Below are 27,055 nucleotides of genomic sequence, written 5' to 3' on the forward strand. Positions count from 1 at the left end.
GAGCCAGAATGCCTAATTTCATGCTGAAACTTGACTGCAGTTTTGCTTCTGTGGCTGTCATACTAGGTAGTTTCTGCATGTTGTGTGGCAATCTGTCCAGGCTGACTGGTTGCGTGTAGCTCTATGTAGTTCTTTTGTGCTGGCAGGACAGCAGGGCTGTTTTCTGGGCCCAGTGTTCACCATGGACCCTTTCCATGACCATTGTCCTTGTCTCTTGTTATCACTACTTATTTTGGGCCTATGGAATATGTGTTGATATAGAAGAGAAAGACATTGACAATACTCAAGAATAAATTGCTTGGTAAGGCAGATGTCTACCAAGCGTACTAATTTGTCATGGTACAAATAATAACTATTAAACATTATTTCCTCTGATAGAACTTAAATGCCATTTTGGGTAACTTGCTAGCAAATGTTGCTTTCTTAGCATAATTTTGAATGGTTTTAAAATTTGTTGTGTTTTTGTCACCTGACTGCTTAATATTTTTTATATGGGGCTTCCTTTTTCAGTGTGATTAATTTTATATATGTGTATTTGATTTTGTTAACACAGAGAAATATTAACTCACAGAGCAGAGGGCAGACATAGGTAGATGCAACAGAAGACTGGGCTCAAGGTGCTGAGATGGTTCTTCCATGAAAGAAAATAGTTGTTCTAAAAGGAAAGTAATCATGAAAACAATAACTCAAAGTCAGCTTGATTCCTGTGAAACTATCTACCATGCTTGTTTACTATTCATTTTCAGAACTGAATTTTTTGAAAGCACTTTTACTTGCTGTGCATAAGACTCTTCAAAAGACTTGCAGAGACCTGGATATTTAACACAGTAGAAAACCTCACCCCCTCCCACATCTCTTGGCAATATTTTAGCAACCAGCAGTTTGGAGAATACCAGCGACTTTTTGCGTAGCAGCTTCTAGACAGAAAGAGCTTCTAGCAAACCCAGTCTTTGTTTTTTAACCATAAGAGTCTGCTGCTGCTGCTGGTGGAATCAGCTTTGGGGGGAAAAAAGGAGTCTTGGCTCTGGTAAAAGAAGGTAGTTGATTTTCCATTCATTTTATTTTTTTTAAGTAAACCAACATTATGAATTTTGGAATTGATTCATGGCAGCAAAAGTATCACTTCCACTTTATAGGAGAGAAAATGCTATTATTTTAAATAAGAAATAGCACCTATTATTTTAAAAGTGTGAATAAAGTGAGTGTGTGTGCGTGTGGGTGTGCAAGGGTATATTTATTAATAAAATACTTTAATCTTAGGGTTATATATTTATATAGCTTACTTGTAATATTTTTGTTACCATTTCTCCTTTTTTAATTTGAGTATTTGAAGTACTGCAAATAGATTTTTACAAAATAACTTGTTCATTTCATTTTGGAAATTCTGGTTTATGAGGAGGACTTTGTTTTTTACTGATAGTATTCTAGATTTATTCTACGGTAGCTATAGTATATTGTACTCTGTTTCCAAATGTCTCTCTTCTCTTCACTTCTCTGACTTGCATGCATAACTCTTTCTGACCAAGTATTTTGGTTTAGAATTATTCTCTCTACTACTTTGGAAACAAAAGTTTTTAAAAAGAGAGAGAGAGAGAGAGAATCATAGCATTAAGAATACACAAAAGCCTAGAAATCCCGAAACTGAAGGGCACAATCCACCAAGAAATTTTCTTCTGCCAGCTATGTGAAAATAAAGGAGCAATTCAAAAGAGCATATTGCACTTCATGGCAGGCGTGGAAGAACTTGTGTAGTAAGACTTTTAAGGGTTGTAACTTAGAAAAGCAATTGGCTCATTTTAGGCGAGAGAGAGTCTACTAATAGCAAATAGCTAGCACAAGTCATTGGTTGAAATATTGAAAAGTCATTATAAATTAGATACCTTAGCCATATTTCATCACAGTTGCAGTTGTTTAGAGCACAGGGAGACATCAAGCTTGCTGGAATGTGAATACTGAAGTTCTTAATGCTTACAAAATTATCCAGTTAATAATTTGTATGGCGAGGAAATGAACAATTATTCTGAAAAAAGCCCCAGAAAGTTTATTGATATGAAAGATCTTGGAAACATTTGGATGAATATAGATAGGATGTGACTGCCATTGACCATGAGATTTTTCACTAAGGCAAAAATTATGTTTTGGGCAAATGTAAGAACAAAAACTACGGGTATGGAGATCTAGTAATAAACTTGCATTATTTGGTTTATTTTTAAAAGTCTTACTTTTGGAGAATAGAAACATCTATTACTAACCAAATGATTTTTTTTAAAAAAACCCTGAATTTAAATAAAAAAAAACCTAATTAATGCTATTATTTTAAAATATTTTTGGATTCACTAAATAGGATCTATTGGTCTAGAGCTCAGCCAGAGATTGGGGTGTGTGGGGGAGATGGGTGGGTAATGAAAGGAAGAATAATGATTTCAGCAAACCCAATCTTTTAAACATAATCAGCAAGTATTGTTCAAGAAGTATTTGGATAACGAGGTCTTATAACATATTAGGCCAACTGCCATATTTCAACTGAAGCTCATAATAATAGAGAAGGGCCCATCTCTTTTTCTTGAGTGCCATAGTTTTACTTCATGGTTAAATGGTTGTTTCTGTTCTCTGTTGCAAGTGAAAGGTGAGCAGAGTAAATATCAGCCTGAAATGCAGGGAAGGAAGAAGAAATGAAACTTTATGATTTTCCGCTAGGAGGGTCTTCCAAAAATGAAGGGTAGACTTGTAACCATAGACCAGTATTAACCAAGGTATTATGGGTCAGTTTTGGCATTTTCCTATCCTGGTGCTTTTACTGAGTTCAACATTCGGATTCTGACTTAGTAAGCTAACATTTGATCAGAGATGGTTTAGTAACCGGCATGTTAACTAATTATTTAATTATAAATTCTGAAATCATTTGAGGCCTTATTAACAAAAACGAAATTTAAATGTACTTTTTAAAACAGTACGAAGAACATTTATTGTAAACTCAGGCAAGGTGTCAGGAATTAGACTCAAAACTGACCTTACAAAAACGGCATTGATCATAACCCTGGCAACTCAAATGTTTTGAATCTTTTAACTTCTAAAGGGGAGGTTTAAAGAAGTGGTGATCTACTTCTCACCACATGAAGATATTTAACTGGATGGATAATGTATATATCCTAAGTTGTTGGACTAAAGGCAGAATCCAAATACCTGTCTTCATTTTTTTCCAAAACCTGAATTCTATGAATTGTAATTGAGCCTATCTGAGTAAATTTGTGGGAAACTTTACAGCAGCTGAACTATGCTGCAAATTTGTATATATCATATATATGTTACACACACACACACCCTAACTAGTGAAAATGATTTCATTATCTATGTAAAGAAAAGGAAAAATATTTTTTTCTATTTCCCCCTGCCCCCAGAAAGTATAATTAGGACAATAAACAGAACAAAGACAATGGTTTTAGGGAAATATTGTTTCAAGAGTCCACTTAATACCTGTGGGTGTACTATTCACATAGAACATTACAATATAACTCCATTTTGTGCATATAAATGAAATCCTGTACAATGTAGAAAATAACCAAATGACGGAAATAAAACCTCCTGCAACCATCTATTTGCAATCTCTCTGTTTGCCTTAGCTACAGTAGAGGCGTCCCTAATAATTAATCTAGAATATTCACTGTAAAGTCAAGAACTTCCTCAATAAAATCAGCAAATAGAACTATAATGAAATGTGGGCATAAGTCTTATGTTCGAGACTTAAGTTCTTGATTTTAACCTGACATTTTTAGTTGGCATCCTTAATGTGTGAGTGTTTTGTTACTTTGGAGGTAGAGATTAGATGTATTGTCTTGGAGAAAAAAATAATGTAGTTGGATGGCAAAGAGAGTTAATGGGAGAATTCCTAATTAGACACATTTTGGATCTACTCAGTGAACATTGTTGCTTTCAACAGGAAATGTATCTACAGCCACAAAAGTTAGATATTTGTCTTTTTGACAAATTTTTAAAAAGTGGTCAAATCTGGATCTCAGAATCCAAATTTGGTTTCAATTCCCATGCCAAATTTGCATGTATAGAATTACAACATATGAAATGTGTGCCAAAGATCATTCTTTTATGAAGAAATTTAAAAAATGATTTTGATCACTTAAACAAATTATAGTACAGTACAATTTAGCAGAAGAATCAAAACTAGATTTATGGGAGAAAAACTGACAGGCCTCCTGGTTCTATAAGACTAGATTATCCATTCTTAAACTCAATGTTATGAAAAATTAATTGATTACTGAAAAAATCTCATCCCTGCATTTTGAGTATTTGATACATCTTCATTTATTTAAGCATTTGATTACACAGCTTTCAGGACACGTTCAAGTTTGGGTTTTGTATGGTTTTTTTTGGAAATACTGTTCCAAGTTAAAATGTTAGGGAGAAACCTTAATTGTGCTGTCTCTCCACTGGTGTTAAATGTATAAAGAACTAATTGTAAGATTCACTTGTAGAACATTGCTATTTCCATTTCCCAATCTTAAAAATAGTTTGAAGGTGATGTGTGATTGTTTGTATTGCTAATAATCTTGCAGCAGAGAGAATACAAAATAAAGAATCACAATGCTGACCTTTCCTCAGCAGTTGTAGACCTTGGAGGAACAAAAATTCCTTCGTACCTCCTACAAAAGAGAAATACTGTAAAGTTATTCTTGTTCTTCTGCAGATCCTTACACCATGCTTTGTTCATCCGCTCATCTGCCCCCCCCACCCCAAAAAAAATTCTTATGAAGAGGAGCTGCAAAACTGTTAAGCACCTTTCCCTTTAAAAGACCTTTTCATCAGGATGTTGGTGGCAGGATGAAGCAAGAGTTTGTAGATAAGGGGGTCCAGGCCACATACAGATTCAACAAAACTTCCAATTTGTCAAAAGAACAAAATGGCTCCATTCTGAAATGAACTGCAAGGGAGCCTGGCAGGGAAGAAAAATAATCTCAGTTCTCAAAACAAATCGGCAGCATGCAGTGGCACCTGTCCAGAACCAGTTCACAGGTTTCCTTAGGTGGAAATGCACCAGTAGCTTATTTTATGACAAATGAGTTGCCCATCATCGGCTTCCTGGCCAGGTGGTCAAGAATGCTTAGGCAGAACAAAATTTCCTAGTCCTCAGCAATGCTGCACTTTGTAAAGAATGCAGGGACTACCTGTGTGCTACATAGAATGTTCTTGAAGTTTGCCATTTGAGTTCCCATCTGCCCATTGAGCTGGTTCTCAGATATTACGGGCTCCTCCATCTACAAGTATCCCTGAAAGAATAATAGAATCTGACTTCCAGCTTTCCATTGAGGCACTGATAAGGGATAATTTAAAAATCTTGTACAGTCTTGCTTCCTTTTGTTTGGCTATTTCTTGTTATATTTTGATATTATTTCCTTACTCCCTCTGTCTTGCTCATGAAAGGTTTCCTAAAAATAACATTGGGAAAGGAGGCAGGAGGAGAGAGGAGGGCTGGAATATTTTCCATATGTTGGGCTGTGGGATGAGGCTGATTTCAGGTTCCCTTTTCGCTCCAGTATAGAATCTGGCTCACACACATTAATTTTGTTTTGTTTTTTTGGTGCCGCCAAGTGATAGACTGTAAAGTTGTGAATCAATGCTGTCTTTTAACATTTGAAACAGCAGTGATGTAATGCAGAAGGGCATTCTTTTTCATAAATAGAATATTAGCAGATCCATAGTTTGTTTGTGGTGTCACTTCTCACACAAAGAATTCTTAGATTTACCCATTACATTTTTCCCATTAACTGTCTTGCTGAGAAAGTTGAGCAAAACATATGTGTGCTGGGATAGGTACAGCAAGTGGCCGTTAATGCATGTTGAAACGGAGTCTCTTCAGTGGAATTGGTTTTTATGAACCTTTTTCTCCTTTATCTTTTGGGGAGCAATCTAAAACAACTGAAATCTGTTCTCTTGCACCCTCACAGTTGTAAAGTTGCATCCTTCATTCAAGGAGCCGTGAAGTACGAACAGTTGAAACAATAAACTGTCTAGGGCTGGCTCTGTGATCAGAAGGAATGAATTTCCATTGGCAAGATATGGGTTAGCCTTGAAAGGTTCAGAAGGTCTGATCCTGAACATTTTCCAGAATAAAATGGTTGTGTTTGAGCTGGCTTTTCTGATGACAGCAGTTAAATTATGTTAATGTGAGAGTGCTATGTGCTGTGATTATATTTCAGTCTGATTACCTGGTTTAATTGTTTTTTTGGGGGGTATTGTCATGGGTCCAGAACCTTTAGGATCATTCAAGCAAAGGGGGAAAGGCAAGCAGAATGAAAATGTTCTTATTAGCATTTTGAGTGGGTTATTGTTTTGCAGAAGATTTAGACAGCAGATTAATAAAGTAGAGAAGATGCTGATGCTTACTGTAGCCAAAATGCAAGCTTTGTATTCTGATACTTAAGCAGAAACAAATTTGCTCTTCTAAAGTTCTGTGTAATTTTTTATTAAAATTTTAACTCACTATCCTCTGAATATTATTATAGCTTTTGTTGAATATTGATCAGTTTTGTGAACATGCAGGTAAGTAATAGTAGCTGCTAAGCATAATTATTTTATAGGCTTCTTCTTTCCTGTTTAGATGATCTTGAGAACAGGTAGTCCTCAACTTACAACCAGATGCTTAGCGATGGTTGGAAATTACACTGAAAAGGGGACTTATGATCCAGATTTGAAGTTCTGATGCTCGGGCTTCTTTTCTAGTCATATGACCAAATTTCAAGCACTCAGCAATATGGCTGCATTTCCATTCAGCATCCCATGGTCATATGACCATATCTTATTTATTTATTAAATTTATATGCCGTCCCTCACACTGAAAAGATGATTCTGGGTTTTATGATGGTTTTGCTGTTTTCTGGTTTGGAACAAAGCTGCACCAATAGTGAACCATTGATTTAACAACTATCATGTTTGCTTAATGGCTGCCACATTCACTTAATGACTGCTGCTAAATAGGTAATCAATTTAAGTGAGACATATGACTGACCTATTTTACAATTGTAAGGGGCAGATTCCATTATAGTTGTATGTTAAGGGCTATCTGTAATATCATACAACATTCATCTGTGGTAATCTGTGTGCAAAGATGTGAAAAAATGGAGAATTTCTGCCAGCATAAAGCAGAGTTTTGATTGGGGTATACAGGGTGAGCACTTTGGGATTTTTTGAGTTGAACATATCAGTGATATGAGTTGTGGCAGCTATGTGGAGTTTCATAATTCAGTGTTGTAATCATTTTAAGTTTACCCCAAAGTTTTTTGCCCTTGACAGCACCACTGCATATGTGAGCTGTGTTCCATTATTAGAGATCTGGTTATTAATCTTGCCCAAATAATGTTTCTCTTCTATCTTTGTTGCACGACAATGTTCTGAGATTTCTTTTGAAGTGCTGCACAAGGCCCTTAGAGAATTGGAATTTAGGAAGCCATAGCAGGGTAGATTCTGGGGATGAAACGATTTACCTTGTTCAAGAATTTTCAGTAACACATTAACAGACTGAAGGAACAGATAAAGGTATATTTAATTATGAAATTCGATGGTATAGAATGAAAGGGAACACAATAGTTGCTTGACGAGTCCCTAAACAAAATTAATTCTAACTTGCATTTGGAGGTAATTTCACATTTTAAAAAACTAGACAGCCCATTGACACCTCGGGCCATCCTTTCAGAAACATTTCAGATTCCTCAACGCCTTCAACAATGACAGAGTTTCTAATGTGCTACCTTCACTAGAAAAACTGGGATACATTCAGAGGATGTACCTGCCTTGAAATTAGCCCATGCCGAACTGCATAGCAGAGTCAAACATCAGCACAGGAAAGGTTTTATGACATTTTGTATTATGTGATAAATTGTTTTATGATAAATTTTATGTCATAAAATTGTTACAAAATTGCCAAGGAATCAATTTTAATAGTATTTAAATTAAATTTGATCTCCAAAATGCTGATGCATTTTAATCAGAGGTTTTATTTCAGAGGTGCCTGAACTAATATTACTTACTGATGACATAATTCTTGGATTGTGGTGTCTGAGTTTTGTACCTGTTAAGGTACAAAAGTGCCACTGGCATCTTTTACATATCAGTATTTTAATTGCTTTTTGATTTCTATAATCAATGGATAATGATAAACTTTTCATTATGAATGTATAAAATAATTATAAGTATTAAAATTTATAGAGGGATAGAATCAAGATCAGGTTAAGCATTAGTACTACTTTATAAAGTCTTAATAAGATCACAATTGGAATACTGCACACAGTTTTGGTCCCCATATTATAAAAAGGATCTGGAGACTGTGAAAAGAATGCAGAAAAGAGCAACAAAGATGATGAGGGGGCTGGAGGCTAAAACACATGAAGAACAGTTGCAAGAGTTGAGTATGTCTAATCTATTGAAAAGACTGAGGGTGGCAAGATAGCTGTGTTCCAATATTTGAGGGGCTGCCAAAAGAAGAAGGGGTCAACCAAAGCACCAGAAGGCAAGGCAAGAAATAATGGATGGAAAGGTGAGAAGCAACCTGGAACTAACAAGAAATTACCTAACAGTGAGAACAATAGACCAGTGGGTTGGGTTGTCTTCAGAAGTTGTGGGTGCTCCATCACTGGAGGCTTCTAAGAAGAGACTGGCAGCCACTTGTCTGGAATAGTATAGGGCAGTGCTGGCTAATCTTTTTGCCGTCGTGTGCCAAAAGCGGGGTGAGCGTAGGGGGGTTGTGTGTGCATGTGCCCACACCCATAATTCAATGCCCCCCATGCATGTGCATGTGACCCCCCCCAGCACTCCCCCTGCTTTTGGCACGCGATGGCAAAAAGGTTACCAGTGGGCCTAGAAGGCCCATTTTTCACCCTCCCCAGGCTCCAGAGGCTTTCTTGGAGCCTGGGGAGGGCAAAAACGACTTTCCCCACTCCCCTGGAGGCCAGAAACAGCCCGTTTCCCGACTTCCAGTGAGCTCGGAAGGCCCGAAAATCAACTGGCTGGCTGGCACACGTATGAGTGCTGGAGCTGACCTAGGGCAACGCTCGCGTGCCCACAGATATGGCTCTGCATGCCACCTGGGGAATGCAGGCCATAGTTTCGCCATCATGGGTATAGGGTCTCCTGCTTGAGCAGGAGGTTGGACTAAAAGATGTCCAAGGACTTTCCCAGCTCTGTTATTCTGTTATTAAGGAGCTAGTTTTACATTTTCCTCATTCTTCTCTCACTTCTTTTTTTCCTCCATTGTATAAAAAAAAAGTAACAACAAAAAGTTTTTCTTTCATTTTCAATGAACTGATCAATTATGTTGTTGCCTTTTTCATGTTCTGGCAGTTCTCTTCTAATGTCTATCTGCTATAGCCAGTGTTCTCCTGCTTAGCTCTAACTATTCATACTTAACAAAGGCTGATACAGTGACTCTCAGCTCTCTCAAATTGCTAACATGGAATCTGAATGGAGAGGAAGATTTAGAACTGCTTATCAGTTCTGCTCAGGGCCTTATCCCCAACAGACTGAAAGGACTGTATGGTACAGAAATTTGGAACCAATAAGCATGATATCCAGATTGCCCCATATGAAAACTCCAATAAACTCTCAATTGCTCTCCAACCTCTTATATCAGTAAAAGTTTCCACAAACCAGCAGTAAGGTCTCACAAACTACTTCTTCATTACAACTGTGAAACTGGTTTGTTTTCCCCCCTAGAGTAGTCTGCAACAGAAACTGCAAAACAGTACTTATCTCAGCACATTGTAATATCCTTATGAGAAGCAACTTTCAAACCTTCCACAAGGCTTTGGGAGTGAAATATTGTTCCTGTGACATCACAGCCAAGACAATGGTACTTCTCCCTCTTCAGGTAGACTAACCAAACACCTGAAGGCATGAAAGAATGTAACTCGACTTGACCATGGCAAACTTGGGAAAGACTTCCCTGCCAGGGCATCAGATATTCTTGGTAATGAAAGTAGTCTTGTGAGGCATGGATGCCTACTAAAAGTAGTTGCTACCAATGATTTTTTGTGTGTGTGCTTCATAGTTTTGTAGTGGCCTTTTACTCTGAAACCAGTTTGCATTAGATAAGTCTCAACATTTCAGGAACTACTAAGTGATATATGAACTTGCAATGAACTACAAAATAGAAGTGCTTTCTCATTATTTCCAGCTAGGGGAATTCCTACAGATGCTTCTTGAAGCAGATGGACAGCTGAATCAGAATTGTTGACCATCAAAGATACTGTATTCACCAAAAAGGCCAGGACAATTCTGAGCTTTTAAGGCAAGTCACTCAGTTTTACTGCTTTACATATTATCTTTTAAAACTATATGTTACCCAGTGTCTTACGGAGTTGGTGGTGAGCTTCTAAATCCAATAAACTAAGTAAGCTACACCGTCTTCTAAATAAAAATAAATAATAAACAATTAGATAGTTGCTACTTTTCTATCAAAAATATAATTCAACTTTTACATAAATAAATCTTTGTACTTTCATATTTTATTTTCCTGTTTACATTCATTAGACGTATTTAAAGCACTTACACTTTCTAATGCATCCTTTTACTGCTCTCTGTAGATATTTACTGTTACTCAGTCCTGAAGAAAAGCACATCGATTTCACCAAAATACTTATTCATTTGTCTGGGTTAGCAACTGGCTATGCTTGTCCCATTAGCTTCTCTTCAGAGGTATATGGTGAAAGTGGCATTACTGCTACAATGCTATTCCAGGACAGGGAGTGAGTTGCTTGACTATGCAGATGTTCATGCAGTACTACAGACTTGATATACGTGCCTAGAAGAGTGTTTTCTTTGGAAAAGCCTTGTTACCTACAGTGATCATCTCCTGGAGTACTTGCTGACCTCCTAGAGGTAAACCTGCTGGTCTCTGGGATTCATTGTTATAAACAGATACTATGATGAATCATAATACCTATTTATAACAAAATCCCATCAATCCATCTCTTCCATTATGGTTCCCTAATATGAGAAATACTTTTACTTTCAGGTTTTTGAGGAAGTAAGGGAAATTGGAAGCGTTATTTCTAGGCACATAAAGTGGAATAACGTAGCATGAAAGTTTGCAATAGTTGTGTGAATGTGTGTTTATGTCTGTGTGCACATGCACACTTTAATTGGTGTAAAGGCCAAAAGTGAAATGCATTGATGGCCATTTATCACAATAATAATTCAGCAATTTATTTTTCTCCCAACTCTGCTTTAAACTTTCTCAGGGTTTCTTATGGGCCAATGATATATGGAAGACAGGATGTTGAGTAAAATAATCCCTCATCTCAGCAAGCAGAACACTTTTTGTCTGCTTAGTTTTATCATTTAGTGTGAAATGTTCTATCTTTATATCAGGATGTGCATTTCCCCCAATTTCTTTGGTGGTTTTATGGTACTCCTCCATCTTCTCAGTTTGTTTGAGTTATTTGGCCTGTATGTGACCAGATTTGCTTTAGATCTTAGAAAATCTAAATAATTAACAGAAACCTTGCTATCAATTTGGCATTATTTCAGTAACGTGCATTAGATGGTTCTTTATATGGATCTAGCAGAGGCTTCTTAGAATGGCTTAGAGCAGGGCTGTCAAACTCACAGCCTGCGGGCTGGATGCGTCACATGCTGGCCACACCTGCCCCCACTTTAGTGAAGTCCCGATATGTCACGTGATAATGATGTGAGGACGTGAGTTTGACATCCCTGGCATTGAGGCATTATATTGGCTGATGTTTTTCAACAGTACATCATTTTTCATTTCTAGAAGTATGATAAACTTGTAACATGACCATAAACCATGATAATGACATTGGATTATCAAAGGAATTGTCAAAGTGGCTTAAAAGAAAATACCTCCTGCAGGGCATTCCTATCCTCTGCTCAGAGCATTATTAGATTTCCAAATGACCTGCCAGCAACAGGTCACCATGGCAGAAGCAGGAAGGAAACATGTTTGCTGCTCTTCCTGGTGTTTATTTGTTGGTTTTAGAATTTAAAAAAAATATCTTCCATTGTAAGTAATGGGAAAGAATAAATTTAGACCAGCTTGAGAAGAGGTCTAATTTTACCCAGTATTTAAAAATGTGGGAGAATGTCAGAAAGGCTTAAGATCCTCTGAATTGGGATCCTTAGCAGTTTCTACCATGCCCCTTTGGGGTCTTTCAAGAGTTGGGATTTTTTGATGTGATATCTCACCAAAACGATGAGAGAGTTGAAGAAAGGGATTTAGGTAAAAGTGGGGACTGATGGGAGTTACAGAAATAAGATGGTAAAAGCAAAAGAGACTTGAACAGTTTGAATTATCTGAACTATTCTACTGGTTCAGGCAGTGAGCTGAATGATTAAAACAATTAGATTCAATCTTATATTTATTTAAACGAGCAAGAAATACAGTATGTGGTAGGAAGGAGCTAGTATGTTTCTATGAAGAGCCTATACAGAATTTCAGGTGATGTAAATACTACGTTTTCTTTTTTTCCTGCCAATACAAACCTAATTTAGTGTTGTGGTGAAAAATGATATTTTTGAGATTATTTTTCTGCTTGAAGCAAAGCCCATCTTAGCCCTGAGAAACCAACATTTTAAATGTCTTGCTGGATGCACCAATTTCTGCTTTTATTCAACTTTTTAAAGTGCTGTCCCAAGTACGTGTCCCATACTAAGTGAGCTTTGCTTTCTGCTACAACTTTCTATCATTGTGTAAAACTCTGTTTTTTAAACAGAAAAGAAATTGCTTGAGCCCATTAATCAATCTAGTTGCTATTTCTTACAACTTTTCCAGCATTCTTTTTGATACCAGATGGCTTGAGCTGTATGCTGTATTTCAAAGGGTAGTGGTACCATAGTTTACATGTAATATTGGCACTTTATTTTCAATCCTTCAATTATTGGCACGGTAAATGGGAGGGGCAGATATGGCGGAAGCGGGGGCCCGTATCATGTTCGGGGAGTGCGTGCTCGCTGTTTGCGAGCGATCACGCACTCTGGTCCCCCTGAGTTTTCTCGTTCCCTGAGTAGTCTGGATCCTCGAGGCCCAGGCCTTTGGGTGATGCTATGTAATGCCAGGTCCGTGGTAAACAAAGCCCCCCTCATTTTCGATCTTATACAAGAGGGGTGTGTGGACCTGTTGGGCATTTCGGAGACCTGGTTGGGCACAGAAGGGGGGGGTGCCCCTTGTTGAAATGTGCCCACCGGGCTTCCGTGCATTTCATCAGCTGAGGGCCCAGGGGAGGGGTGGGGGGGTGGCGGTTATTATTAAAGAGGGTCTGGAGCCGAGGGAGATCACTGTACCACAGATAGCTGGATGTGAGTCCCTCTTTGTGCCTGGGGATGCAGGTGGGCTTGCTGATTACGTACCTGGCTCCTTGCTACGTGACAACAGCCCTGACCGAGCTGCTGGAGGCGATAACCGGAATGGCGGTTGATACCCCCATGGTTATGGAGGATTTCAATCTGCCATCAGTTGGTGAATCGTAAATGGCGGCTTGGGAGTTCATGGCTTCCATGATGGCCTTGGACCTGTCCCAGTTAGTGGAGGGTCCCACTCACATCGGGGGAAACACACTGGATCTGTTTTTTGTCTCTGGGCAGTGGTTGAATGATCTAGAATTAGGGGATTTAATCATCAAACCCCTGTCATGGTCGGATCATTCGCTCCTTTGACTTGACTTTCGAACCACCAATCCCCGCCGCAGAGAGACGGGGCTGACTCGTTGGTTCCGTCCCAGGCACCTGATGGACCCGGAGAAGTTTCTGACAGAGCTTGGGCCATTTCCCGAGGATCTAGCTCATGGCTCATCTGAAGAACTAGTGGCCGCCTGGGAAAGGGCAGCGGCTGGGGCTTTGGATCGCGTCGTGCCTTTGCGGCCTCTGACTTGGCGCTGGTCTCGACCGGCTCCTTGGTATTCTGAGGAGCTGAGAGAGATGAAGCGCCGGAAAAGACGCCTAGAAAGTGGTTGGAGGGCCAGTCGTTCTGAATCTGATCGAACACTAGTAAGGTCTCATATTCAGACCTATCTAGTGATGATAAGAACAGCAAAACAGGAGTATTTTTCCGTTCTTATCGCATCGGCAGATAATCGCCCAGCCGCCCTAGTTAGGGTGACCCGCTGCCTCCTTTTGCAGGGAGCACCCCTTGCAAGGGCGTGCTGAGGACTTTGGACAATATCTGCATGATAAAATCGCTCAGATCCGGGACGGTCTGGACGCGGATTGGGCAGATGCGGGCGGGATGACGGAGGTAGATCTTGGTGACGTTATTTGGGAAGAGTTCGATGCTGTGGCTCCCAAGGACATGGACAGGATACTGGGGAGGCTGAAAGCGACCACATGTTTATTGGACCTGTGTCCCTCCTGGCTGGTACTGGCCACCCGGGAGGTTACGCGAGGCTGGCTACAGAGAATTGTCAACACATCTTTGATGGAGGGTGTCTTCCCTGCCGCCTTAAAAGAGGCGGTGGTGAGGCCCCTCCTCAAGAAGCCCTCCCTGGATCCAGCTGCTTTAGAGAATTATTGTCCTGTCTCCAACCTTCGTTTTGTGGCGAAGGTTGTTGAGAGTGTGGTGGCTCAACAGCTCCCCCAGCACCTGGATGAAACTGTCTATCTGGACCTGTTCCAGTCCGGCTTTCGGCCTGGGTACAGCACGGAGATGACATTGGTCGTGTTGGTAGATGATCTCTGGAGGGCTCGGGACAGGAGTTGTTCCTCTGCCCTGGTCCTATTAGATCTGTCAGCGGCTTTTGATACCATCGACCATGGTATCTTGCTGAGACGGCTGGAGGGTCTGGGAGTGGGGGGCACCATCTTTCGGTGATTCTCCTCCTACCTTTCTGACCGGTCGCAGAAGGTGTTGACAGGGGGGCAGAGTTCGACCGCGAGGCGCCTCATGTGTGGGGTACCACAGGGGTCGGTTCTCTCGCCTTTCCTGTTTAACATCTACATGAAGCCGCTAGGTGAGATCATCTGTGGTTTTGGGGTGCAATGTCATCTGTACGCTGATGATACATTTCCACCCCTAACCACCCAACGAAGCTGTTGAAGTGATGTCTCGGTGCCTGGAGGCCGTACGGGTCTGGATGGGGAAAAACAGGCTTCAACTCAACCCTTCCAAGACCGAGTGGCTGTGGATGCCGGCATCCCGATACAGTCAGCTGACTCCTTCGCTGACTGTAGGGGGCGAGGCATTGGCCCCAGTGGAAAGGGTTCGCAATCTAGGCATCCTCCTGGATGTACGGCTGTCTTTAGAAGATCATATGATGGCCGTCACTAGGGGAGCTTTTTATCAGGTTTGCCTGATACGCCAGTTGCGTCCCTTCCTAGACCGGGATTCCTTATGCACGGTCACTCATGCCCTCGTCACTTCCCACCTGGATTACTGTAATGCTCTCTACATGGGGCTCCCCTTGAAGAGCACTTGGAGGCTCCAACTGGTCCAGAATGCAGCTGCGCGGGTAGTATTTATTATTTATTTTTATTTTTATTTTATTTTATTAAATTTTTATACTGCCCTTCTCCCGAAGGACTCAGGGCGGTGTACAGCCAAAAATAAAAACAGTAAGTATACAAAGTTAAAATATCAATATAAAATACCTATTCAATAGTGGCCGAATTAAAACCATCAGATTGACCTAACCTAAAATACCCCATATAAAATTACAAAGGATTAAAAATTTAAAATTTAAAGTTTAAAAGTTTAAAAAAATCAGTCCAGTCCCGCTTGAATAAATAAGTGAGTTTTTAATTCCCGGCGAAAGGTCCGAAGGTCAGATATTTGGCGCAAACCGGGGGGAAGTTCGTTCCAGAGAGTAGATGCTCCAACAGAGAAGGCCCTTCCCCTGGGGGCCGCCAGCCGGCATTGCTTGGTGGACGGCACCCTGAGGAGACCCTCTCTGTGAGAGCGTACGGGTCGATGGGAGGCATGTGGTAACAGCAGGCGGTCCCGTAAGTACCCGGGCCCTAAGCCATGGAGCGCTTTAAAGGTGGTAACCAAAACCTTGAAGCGCACCCGAAAGACCACAGGTAGCCAGTGCAGACTGCGCAGGAGCGGTGTTACCCGGGAGCAACGAGGAGCTCCCTCGATCACCCGCGCAGCTGCATTCTGGACTAACTGGAGTCTCCGAGTGCACTTCAGGGGTAGCCCCATGTAGAGAGCATTGCAATAATCCAGACGGGAAGTGACGAGAGCATGAGTGACCGTGCATAAGGCATCCCGGTCCAGAAAGGGACGCAACTGGCGGACCAGGCGAACCTGGTAAAAGGCTCTCCTGGAGACGGCCGCCAAATGATCTTCAAACGACAGCCGTCCATCCAGGAGAACGCCCAAGTTGCGTACCCTCTCTGTTGGGGCCAGTGACTCGCCCCCAACAGACAGCTGCAGTTGCAGCTGACTGTACCGGGGTGCCAGCATCCACAGCCACTCCATCTTGGATGGATTGAGTCTGAGTCTGTTTCTCCCCATCCTGAGTCCTTCGGGAGAAGGGCGATATATAAATCAAAATAATAAATAAATAAATAAATAAATAAATAAATAAATAAATAAATAAATAAATAAATAAATAAATAAATAAATAAATAGGTATCTTGCAAATTTTCCTGCTACATGGTGATCTGACACTTTTACTTTAAGGCTCCAATATTTTTTTCCTTGATAGTAAATATTCAGGTAATGTAGAGATTATGGTCCTTCTGATGAGGTATTAGAACTGGTGACAGTAAGCCATCCTAGCTCTCTTGGTTGATTATAGAAAGCAGTTTTTAACCTGGCTTCTCACATAACTTCTGGGATAGAAACTGGCTTCCTTATATTAGGCAGAAATGAATAGCCCGCAGATCAGATGTAGTCTAGACTTAGAACTCTGAGGACTTTACTACTGAAAGACAACCAGATCAGCAATTTTAACAAGACAATCACTGGAAAAACGTATAAATGTTTAGATGGTTTTACACTACCAAAACAACATCAAAACTAACTGTACTTATTTTTTGTGATTTCCAGATATTTTAATTCCATTCTTTTCAGTCCCTAGTGCTTTAAAAGAGTATACCTTTTTTCCTGCCATTGTACTATTTTTGTGCTCGAGGGAATGTATGTGTGGAGTAAGAAACTCACACTTTTCCTGGCTCTTTGGGGGATTTTGATACCATTGAAGAGGGGAGGCAAATGCTGAAATTGATTGTTGGGAGTCAACTGCTTCATGGGTCAATGCTAAATGTACTGAACAACAAGCATAAAGCCTTCCTGGATCACTCATTGTCAAGAGCTGCTGCCTTCTTAAAAAGAGAGATTGGCCATTTCAATTCATAGGTATATAAAGCTAGCACGGGGCTAATGCCATGAGGGGAACCTTTTGAATGGCAACTTTTCAAGAATGCCAGTAATAACAAGATTAGGTTCAGAAACTATGCGACTAATAGTTTCCGGTCATAATTCAAACATTCAATATGACAAATTGGAGATGGGGAATCTGTGGCCTTCTCATATCACTGATATGTAACACTGGCTAGTTACATATGGAGTTGGAATTGAAGCATGTCTGGAGGACAAAAGCTCCCCACAGGAGCCCTAAGTGATATGGATCGTGTTACTTAAATAATATGCCCTCTTCTGTATTTTACACCTGAAACAAGTTTAAAGTAGATAGTCAAGGGCCTTCTCAGTTGTCACATTTTTAGTTTTTAAAAATGCTAATAAAGTAATCTTTTACAGAGAAGATAGCTTTACTGGTTTTGGGAAAAGACTGACAATTTACAGCATTGATCTTATAGATGCCATTATTGAAATGAAAGGAAGAAACCATGAATAATTTATTACGGGAACTAAAGTCCTAAATGAATTGCTTACCTGTCACATGTATACAGTGACCTGCTTTATTGCTCTTCTTCTATATGTTAACTTTGCTATATGATAATATGCTCTCATTTGTTTGGTTTTTTGTTTTCAATGGCAGTGCAAGTTTTAGGATTTGTCCTGGAACCCCCTGTGAAGGATCTGAACCTTACTGAAACAAACACTGAATAGAAATCTAAATGATTTTAAAAACCAGTGAAAAATGCAAATTAATGATGATTGAAAATGCTTGCAAGCTTCATGGTTCACATTGGAACACTCTGCTGTCCCACTGAAGGCAATACAAATCCTTGAACCTGGCCTAGATACTAGAATAGGCACGTCAAAATTGCAAAATATTGTTTTCAAAGTGCTTCTAATTTAATCATTTCCTTTATTTGGCCTTTGGTCCAAAAGCTGATATATTTCAAAAGTTTAATTTCACTTTCTCCAATCTAGGCACCCTCCAGATGTATTGGATTTTAATGTTTAGAATTGTAGTTCATACATCTGGGAATGCCTTGGGAACAATCTGATTCACAATGATATACATTTTCTGAGAAAGTAGGCCTGTTGAGAGACTTCTCCATGTTTTGCTTAGTTGTTTTCATCCAGAAAAATCGTTTTCATTTAATGAAAGGAAGTCAGTATCACTTGAAGAAATACAGGGGGAATGGACTCACATGCTGCTTCTGACATGTCAGGATTAATTGGAATTGTACCCTTCTAGGCAGTTGCAGTAGTTCACGCATTTTCACAACACCATTGTTTCTATTCTTGGAATGGAGAAACAGTTTGAAACTGTTTAATGTTACCTTCAGCTGCAGCGGGAGAAAAAAGAAGTAAAAACTATTTCCGTACAGTTCTGCCTTGTGCTGCTGCAGATTGTGCAGCAAGAAAAAAACAACGTCTAGGACAGGTCCATACTTCCAGCTTCCCTTGGCATGAGGTTTCCTTCCTTCCTTCCTTCCTTCCTTCCTTCCTTCCTTCCTTCCTTCCTTCCTTCCTTCCTTCCCTCCCTCCCTCCCTCCCTCCCTCCCTTCCATCCCAATGGAATGTAATAAATGCAGTTACATAGAACATAAACTATTATCACAATTAAGGAGGTTGAAATCAAGAAATGGCTCCATTTCTAGCATGAGAAACAAGTAGCTAAAGACTGCAGTGTGGAAATGCCCTAAATACCTGCTATGTTAGAACATGTTTTACCTGCAGAACAGTCCAGGTTCTTACCCTGCCATGTCCACCTATGCTGAGAAATAAAGCTGGGCCAGCCATTGCCAATCAGTGAAGTTACCTCTGACAAGTTGTCTAGCTGTGGATAGAACAACTTCCTATATTTTCCATCTGTCTATATAGTTGGACTACCTCGGTCTTATTACTAGGATGATTTACATATGGCTTTTCTCAAACTGAGAGATTGTATGGTAAACCTCAAGCTGGAAAGAAAATTATATGAAGCAAACTAACCGCTCCATGATCACACGGACTGTGGGTGTCTTATTAACACAGCGAACTTACATTCATTTTATTGTTGGTTTTATAATTGAAGTGTCCATTTAACAGAACTGCCCCAGGTATGCTAAGACCTGGCCAAAACCTTCTGGAAAGGTGCCAGTGCTGGTTAACATTAACATTATGTGCTTACAAGGTTGAGAGTAAATTAAAATCATTTGGATCTTTAAAAAGGATTTTTTTTTAAGTTGTTATTTTAAAGTCCAGTTTGATAATAGAAACAGCAATAACATTTAAAAAGCTAGAAAGCTGGAATATGTTATTGTTCTTGAGTCTTTAAGAAAAGTGTGAGAATGTTTCACTGACTGGTAGACTCTTTAATGAAAGAAACAGGTTTGAACACAACATGTCCAGCATAGCTTCTGTTCCCCTTCCCAACCAAGTGTCAAAAGATGGTCATTAAATAAATATCAGGAGTGAAAATTTGGTGAAAGGTTCTAGAATCCCCAATAGCCCCAGAAAATAAAAATAGAGAGTTTTTTTGCTCTGAACTTTTATTTTTATGTAGTTTATTAGCAAGAATAGTGGTTTAATACAATAATTCACTGTATAGCAAGTGAAGCCTTTTCAAGAACAGATCTTCAAGAGCACTTTTTTTTTGCATTTTTTGGAGTTCTCTGTCATTGCTATGCTTCCAATATCCTGATTTTATTAATATATATGCTGTATTTATGTATTTCTTAGATGAGGAAGGTTGCCCACGTCTGTATACTCTGGGCAGCATACAACATTAACAGAAAAACAATAGGAAACATTATCTGTACATGTGGAAAAAGCAGCTCCTGAAACAAAGTCCTTTGTCTAGTCCAAGGACTGGGGGAACCATTAATTTTTCAGGGATTTCTTAAAAGTTACTAGGGTGGGAACTATAAGAATCTTTGGGTACATTGTGTCAGGGGAGAGGAATTGTCAGAGAGGCAAGCTTCCTGGGTCCTGACAATTAGCATTGCTTAACTGAAGGATCTGTAGCTCACCAATTCTGCCTAATATTTATTTCTAAGACATTACTACAAAGATACAGAACATATATGACAAAGATAAGACATAAGTTCTGCCTACGACCTAATTACAAAACGACACAAAGAGATGAACAGGATTAGGGAAGCATGTTTCACATATATTAAGTGGAAAAATTATAATCTCTATTTTAGATATGATTCAAAGTCAGTAGAGATACAAAGATGCTAAAAGAGAATGAATATAGTCAGGAATGGAATCCTAGATATATGTTTGACATAAATATCAGAAGAACAAAAAGAATGGGAGGAGGCTTAGAACAAGAAAAGAGAATGAAATACATTCAACAGCTAATGGATGAATTTAAGCAGAATACAAGGATGAGGCAACACAGAATGCAAGAAAAAATGATGATAATCCTAGGTACGGCAAGTGAGAAGGATTGAAAAATCAAGGGCAAAAAAAATATGAAAGAGAGAAAATGAATATGGAGCAGCAGAAGACTGCAGGAGTGTGTGAGAAATCATGAATGAGCACACAAATTTTCAGTTGCATTAAAAGAGACAGAATGTACAATTGTATAGATTTTATAAAGGCCAAAGTGATAAGTTTTAACAAATGAGAATGGTTAAAAATTATCCCAAATCTCTGATGGAAAGAGGTTGAATTTATGAAGTAGATATATGTTAAATCACCCACACACGGACATAGAAAGAAAGAAAGTGAAAGAAGAAAGAAAAAGAAAGGTAGAAAATGTGAAGCAGAGAAGAGCTGCTTTACCAGAATTTAGTTTTAATATTACAGTAGTCAAGAAAGAAACAGAGAGCAAGTATAAAATTGAGAGGTTGGGACAGGAAAACATTATTAGAAAAGAAACTATACTGGAAGTCACCACATGGAAGCAGAGGCAGCTTCCTCAACTAGTTACTTTCAAGGAATTTAAATTATAATTTCTCTCCTCATCTATCAATATGGGCACTGGAAGAGAGTTTGAAGAGAACATTTTGGAAACTAGTCTCTCACATTTAGAGGGCATCACATGGGGAACCCTAACCTTAAGTTGAATCTAAGATAGAAAAGAAGGGAGGCCTAGGGAAAAAAATATATGGGAATATTATTAATAAATGGTAAAAGAAGAGAAAGGCAAGATTCACACATAGCAATCTCAAAGCCTCAATTCCAGCAGACATTTTATCACTGTTAGACTATTACCCTCTAATAGGAACAAAAAATGATGGGGAAGAAATGGCAGTTTGTGTCCTCAGAAGGTCCATGACAGCATGGGCATTTCAATACCAGCCAAACCCATTTCTTGGTCAAAGCAATCAACAAAATCACATTATGTGATCATTTGAGAAAGTACTCAATTGCCAGGGAAACCACAAAATCTTGAGAATCCCAAAGTCTCAACATATATCTCCCAAGATCACTGCTGCTAGTTGATATATATTAGCAACAGAATCTTCTGTAATGAGTTTCCAACTAAGAAACATGTATTCCAATTACAGTACTTGGGCATAAGATGTCTTGGACAAGTTTAATTGTCTTTATAGGTAATAGTGACTCATCGACACATTTGTTTCACTCATTTCTTGACTGCTGCAGAACAGATCACAGTCTGGATGGAAGTTGGAGGGATTCTCTAGTGAGGCTTTGATGCAGCAAGCATCAACAAACAAACACATTGCTGGTGTGTTGCTGACTGCCAAACTTACTTTCAAAAAATATAGCAGCTTAGAAGCATCTTGTCTCTTTAAATCTACTTATAAAGAATGAAACAAGTCATTTATTTCAATGCAATTTTACTTCTGAATTTACAGTTGGAACCAGGCTGTAAAATTATTAAAGGTTCAAGTTCCCCTCTCTTTTGCACCAGCTGATCTGCAGGAGCTGAAGACTGAAAAACTGTTCTCATCCCATGCCAAGGGGATGCTGAGAATGGCTTGTCCAAGCACGCCCAGGTCTTTCCCTTTCTCCTTCTCAGCTATGTTTCATGAAGAATATTCAATCTCAATCCTCATTTCTTCGTGGATTGTATTCCCTATTACCGAGGAAATTTACTTCTCTTCTTTCCCAATGCACTCCACCTTTCAGGTAAAGCTATCCAGATTGCAATTTTCCCTTCTAGTGCAGAAACAAACACTTTAAATTCTGCCCAGAGTTATGTACAGCCTTCCGAGTTTCCAGCGCTCTTTTGAAAGTTGGTGCTGAACATATGAGTTTGACACAAGGGCAAAATTATTAAATTATCCTTGATTAAAAAAAAAGACAGCTATCCTTAGATTCTAAATAGTTTTGCAGAACCTAATTCAGGGCAAAACCATAGGTATTGGATAATCTGAAAATTCATGGTGAACAGAGATTGTAACTTGTTCGCTATTGATCTGCTGTCTTCAAATGATGGGTCATCATGGACCTAGTAAACTCACAATCTTTCCTAGGGTATACTTGAGTTTCTCGGGGGTGAATACACTAGTTGTATTCAGGGGGTAAATACACTAGTGAATATGCTAGTTGTCCAGCGTTCTGTATCACCTCAGTTGGCTGCAAGGAAAGATGCCTCCTTCAGAGCCGGATCACTTTAACAAAGAGATAGGACTGCATTTTTCTGTTTTGTGGAAATGATGCAAGGATGCTCCATAACTGCTGAACCTAAAAATATTACAACTCAGCATTTTGTCTGTTTGTTGATCACAAATGGCTGAAATTGGTTCAATACTATTCCCTTCTGTCTCTCTGTAATATTCTCAGCCAGTTCCTCTATTACCTGTATGCAAAAGACATGTGTATGTGCAGGTGGGTGGGTGGGCTTTCTTCCCTCTCCTATCCTGCTGGTTCCACATAGGAAATTTTCCATGGCTCATCAGAGACAGCCTTCACTTTCTCTGAGTGGGCAGGTTGCCATATTCTGATTTAAAATTCCCTATACCTGGAAGTGTAGCCACTGCTGTCTTGCTCTGCCATGTGGTGAAGAACGGCAGCCATGTTCTGTGTAGTGAGCAGTTCCGCTAGAACTGCAGTGCTGGAGCCATCTCTTCCCACACCTCCAAACCTTTGCTAGCAATTTTGTTATGGCAAGAGCCCCACTGGCTGTCTCCTGCTTCATACAGTATGTGGCCAGCCTTCACTAAAATGGCTTCCTCCTTAGTGAGGCTTATTTTGTGTTGTGAGTGATGGAGACAAGAGAAAGGGTCAAGGGCTGAAACAGCGTGGAAGTGGGGTGGGGGCTGCAGGGAATTACGGCTCAGGATTGAAGAGATTTGGCAAAGACATGTTGGTCTGACTACACTGACTTCAGGCCTTGCCAAATTTGCTTTCACGCGGGCTTTCACCACACTGAAAAAAAGATCAAATAAATAAAAGGACCAAGGCCCCTCCTGCTGCAGCAAAACTGTGCTCAGGGAATGGGGCGGAGATACGGCTCCAGTGGTGTCTGAGAGTGCAGCTTGAAGCTGGCAGGTCCAGGGACAATGAAGCAGACCTTGGCATCAGAGGTTTGGCAGAGAAATGAGCTTGGGTGGGGAAGAAGGGGGGCTGCACAGATGGTCTTGCCTTTATTTCACCCCAAAGGAAAAGAAGATATGGGGGGGGACTTGGAAAGGGGTTTCCAGGCTCCAGATGCACCCCACACAGTTGTGGGGGGGTTGTTTCTGACTGACCTTCTATTTGGAGGCCAAGGTGTTTGGCGAGAGAATGATCAGATGCCTAGCCTAGGAAGAACTGAGGGTAAGCATCTTACCTCCAGCATTTGGTGATACTGGGTTCAAGAGCCTTGCCAGCTTGCCATGACTGAATGTCAGAATTCAAGGACTCTGGAAACAACGGCTCTGTTTAAAAGAGCCAACCAGTTGTGGTGAGCAAGAAGGTTGGTTTGTAGAGTCTTGATACTAAAGTGCCCTTCCTTTCCCTTCCCTTGACATCAGGATGACAGTTCAGAAAACAGTTTAAGAAGGGAGAAGGCATTTAGAAAAAGGTTTTGGTAAGTTAGGTTTCCAGGTATAGATCCCATCACTAGATTCAAATGTCATTTATAGCAATAAAAAACTTCCTTTTCCTTCCCTTCCTTTCCCAGTGGCATCTGCCTCCCTTATTTGCTTGTCTCTTGCGCAGGTGACATAGAATTGCCGCTCCAGCTAGGCAGAGCTAAATAAGTCCCATTTCCTCTTTAATAAGCAGCCGCTGGATATTACGGAGTTCCAGAGGGAGGGGAAATGCAAGCTGCCCATCTGCAGCTTCTTTCTATTTGCCAGCTAAGGCAAGACTTCTTCCAAACGGCAAGATCAGGTGGGTGAAGTGGAGCACTGAGCCCTTTTCTCTCCACCACTGGCATTGATTGTCATTTCTGTTGGCTACGGAGGATGGGCTTTGTAATCCAGCACACCTGGGGGGAACTGGTTAGGAAGGGGTCCTTTAAACAATGGGTCCTTTATTGCTGAACCTTTGCCAAGCCTTGGCTACGGCAGGCTGGCAGCAAAAGCATTACTTTTCAGAAACCAGGCATAAGTCCTCGTTAGCTGTCATAGGTTATAAATGTTTATACTTGCATTTCTTTCTCCTTTTATCATCCATTTCTTTTCAGCATCCTCCATATGTGACACTTGCCACATCCTAGTTAAAGAAAACTAATCGTGATTAAAACCCACTATATTGTATTCAAACTAGCATACGGTATAAATATTGGTGATGGATCTAATTGATTCGTGAAGCAAGTTGGGTGAACCCGGCCACTGATCTGCCTCACAAGATTGTGGGGACAATAAAATGAGCCAGGGAAAAATAGGATACACAATCTGGAGTGAAAATGAAATGTAAAGATAATCTATAGCGATAATTTATTAACAACAATGTTCTCAGATAATAGGGCTGATGTTGACCACTGCTAGAATAGTCCTAGACTAATAACCCAAAGGCTTGATAATTGTAGTGGCTGATAGCAAAGGACGTACAGTTCAGCTTTGTGTTTGGTACCTGATTTTCCAGATGATGGGCAGAACTGTGCTTGTGAGCTACTGTTCAAAAAAAGAGCACTGCTATATTAAGATATGGGTATAATATCCTATTGAATGTAGCAGCAGGGCTACAGCTACACTGTCAGGTATTCATGTATCAAAGCTGGATAAACTGAGCCTTCATTCTGTTCTACTTTATTTGTAGCTTTCTTCTGATGTGTGTGGAAAGCTTGGTCTTTAAGCGGAAAGACAGCAATGACATAAGCAGCAACACAAATACTGTTTGGGCAGCAATATAATTAGGTGCTCCAGAGAAGACATTGAAATCTGACAAGCATAGTCCAAGATCCCTTTTGGAAGAACACTTGGATTACCGGTAGCTATTTCTATCTATTGTCTACTTGCCCAGAGTTCAGTTCTAGTTTCTGTGGTTGTGCAGGGGACAAAAACAAACTAGGCTATTGCAAGCAATTCTGTCCTTATGAAAAACAATATTGCTTAAACTAGCGTATGTCCTGGCAATTTGAAGTCCAGCACTTCTGTTCTGGAGGATATTAGGATGGAAAACATGCTATGTATAAGGTTGTGTCTGAGGGCAAGGCTGTCTATATCTGAATCTTAATTTCTCTACTTCTCTGCTATACTTTGCCTATTATTTATGTTATACTAATAAAGATCTTCTGATACAGTTGGCATACTGTATAACAGTTCGCTAGCACATTTGGGGAGGAACAGGCTCAAGCTCAATCCCTCCAAGACGGAGTGGCTGTGGATGCCGGCACCCCGATTCAGTCAGCTGCAGCTGCGGCTGACTGTTGGAGGCGAGTTATTGGCCCCAAAGGAAAGGGTGCACAACTTGGGTGTTCTCCTGGATGAACGGCTGTCGTTTGAAGATCATTTGACGGCCGTCTCCAGGAGGGCTTTTCACCAGGTTCGCCTGGTGTGCCAGTTGCGCCCCTTCCTTGATCGGGATGCCTTATGCACAGTCACTCATGCTCTTGTCACCTCTCGCTTGGATTATTATTATCTACATGGGGCTCCCCTTGAAGTGCACTCAGAGGCTTCAGTTAGTCCAGAATGCAGCTGCGCGGGTGATAGAGGGAGCTCCACGTAGCTCCCATATAACACCACTCCTGCGCAGACTGCACTGGCTGCCTGTGGTCTCTCGGGTGCACTTTAAGGTTTTGGTTACTACCTTTAAAGCGCTCCATGGCTTAGGGCCTGGGTACTTACAGGACCGCCTACTGTTACCTCATGCCTCCCACCAACCCGTACGCTCAGGGTGCCGCCCGCCAAACAATGTCGGCTGGCAGCCCCCAGGGGAAAATCCTTCTCTGTGGGGGCTCCTACCCTCTGGAATGAACTTCCCCCTGGTTTACGCCAAATATCTGACCTTCGGACCTTTCGCCACGAATTGAAAACGTATTTATTTACTCGCGCGGGGCTGGCTTAAATTTTGTTGTATTTTTAAATCTATATTTTATATTTCTAAATTTTATATGAATTTTAATGGGTTTTTAGAATTTTAAATGTTTTAAAGTTTTCGGCCAATCGTATAATAAGTTTTTTAATTTTGTTTTAATTGTATATTGTATTGTTTGGGTTTTTATTCTGGCTGTACATCGCCCTGAGTCCTTCGGGAGAAGGGCGGTATAGAAATCTAATAAATAATAATAATAATAATAATAATAATAATAATAATAATAATAATAATAATAATAATAATAATAATAATAATAATAATAATAATATCATTCTCAAAGTGTTGAATCTTTTTTCCTGGATTTACCATTGCCAT

The 27,055-nt window shown here is 40.1% G+C and overlaps 1 protein-coding gene across 1 annotated transcript in view; it reads left to right on the plus strand.

Annotated features, from left to right (window-relative positions):
* The first annotated feature begins 741 nt into the window (after positions 1–741).
* The window catches only part of NFIX (nuclear factor I X), a 280,610-nt gene continuing 254,296 nt past the window's right edge, over positions 742–27,055 (plus strand). The window contains exon 1 of the mRNA XM_058168384.1: positions 742–1,037. The gene's annotated coding sequence lies outside the window, so the exon portion shown is untranslated. The remainder of the gene's footprint in view (positions 1,038–27,055) is intronic.

This window comes from Ahaetulla prasina, chromosome 2, assembly GCF_028640845.1.
Source record: "Ahaetulla prasina isolate Xishuangbanna chromosome 2, ASM2864084v1, whole genome shotgun sequence".
NCBI lineage: Eukaryota > Metazoa > Chordata > Lepidosauria > Squamata > Colubridae > Ahaetulla > Ahaetulla prasina.